This window comes from Pinus tabuliformis, chromosome 5_1 (genome assembly GCF_031772625.1).
Source record: "Pinus tabuliformis cultivar Carrire ecotype Pingquan chromosome 5_1, CPIR1, whole genome shotgun sequence".
In the NCBI taxonomy this organism is placed as follows: Eukaryota; Viridiplantae; Streptophyta; class Pinopsida; order Pinales; family Pinaceae; genus Pinus; species Pinus tabuliformis.
Window position 1 is genome coordinate 368,539,498 of NC_142305.1, and position 1,795 is coordinate 368,541,292.

A 1,795-nucleotide genomic window follows, 5' to 3' on the forward strand; every position below is an offset into this window, starting at 1 on the left:
TTTTGCCCGTATTTGTGTCTATATGAATCTCAATCAGGCTCTCCCAGATGCGGTAAGCATATCTCACTATGACATTGAATGGGTTCAGACGATTGACTATGAACATGTGCCTTTTCGATGTCGTAAATGTCATGCCCTGGGGCATTTATTCAAAGACTTCCCATTAACGCAAAAACCCTCTCTTGCCTCTGATCCGGAAGCTTCTGAAGCAGGTGGCTTCATCAAAGTCACAAATTGCTGGAAATCCCACAAGAAACAAGCTTCAAAGCCCAAAGTAGTGCAAACCAGCCCCCTGGGCCCTCAACAAGCAATAGTTTTGGTGTTTTAGCCAACCAGCTGGATCTGCAAATGAATCCTCCCACTCCACCAGGGCCAGCGTCAATGAACGACGACCACTCAAAGATGGGAAATCCCACAATGCCACATGAAAATACTCAAGGTAAGGAAGCTTCTACCTTAGACAAGCAAAAAGAAATATTATGGAACACTCAAGTCATGCAGCTGGAGATACCACATTCAAATGCCAGTCTAGAAGAGGAATCGATGGAAGAATTAAATTACCCTCAGTTCATGGAGGAAGAAACAAAGGCAATAGACATTGGGGATCTAGACCTTCCAGGTCTAGAAAAAGCCTGCACAACAAACAACTTTGACAACATTCCAGTTGATAACTTAAGACCCTGGAAGAAGTGTTATCTCAGGCGCAGAGGCAAAAATCTTTAGGTATACAGACTAGAGGCCCATGGGATGGTAGATTCATAGCCAAAGATATCAAAAAGCGGGGAAGGAAAATTGTTCTACAGAGAACAATCAAAGTAGGACAAATTCTAGTGGATTCCGGCAGGTATGCCAAGTTAACCAAGTACTACCACACTGAAAACACTCCTTCCCAATGAAGTTAATATCTTGGAATATAAGAGGGCTTAATGGCCCAAGGAAGACTCGAATTCTTAAAAATATGATAAAGCAAGAAAACCCTCAAGTCTTGTTCTTGCAAGAGACCAAATGCGATTCTAATGCATTAGATAGATTAGCTGCTAAAATTTGGCTTGGGAGTCATAACATAGCAGTGGGTGCGGATGGCGCCTCGGGGGGCCTAACAATTATTTAGGATTTGAGAGCTATCAAGCTCAACAATTTCCATGCACACAGGAATTTCCTTCAAGCAATTTTTCACATCATAGGCACAAATCTACACGGGCTCTTAACAAATGTATATTTTCCACAGGAGACATCTCGTAAAGCGGGTATCCTAAACTCCATCTTTGAACTTAACCATAACAGATTGCACCCTCTTTGGATCGCAGGAGGAGACTTCAATATGATTACAAGACTGGAAGAAAAGAGAGGTGGCAGATGCAGAGGATCTCAGGAAGGGTCACTCCTAAAGGACTTCATTCAAAATAACTGGCTCATCGACCTCCCTTTCAACAATGGAGTATTTACCTGGAACAACAGAAGAGCAGGGAACCAACAGATAGCTTCTCGGTTGGATAGGTTTTTACTCTCAGACAATGCCATTCATCTCGGTGGTGATTTCGCAGCTTCCATACTGCCCTACTCGGGATCTGATCACTGGCCCATTTCCCTCCAATGGTCTCGTTCGGGAAACAAGCTCCGCAGGCCATTTCGCTTTGAGGCCTTCTGGTTGACCCATCCGGACTTCCACAAATTAATCAGTACAGAATGGAACAGCTTCTATCCTCCTCCAGGCTCAAAAATGTTCCAATTCCAACAAAAGCTCAAGCACCTAAAAGGCAAGATCAAGCATTGGAATCACACATCATTCGGCAAT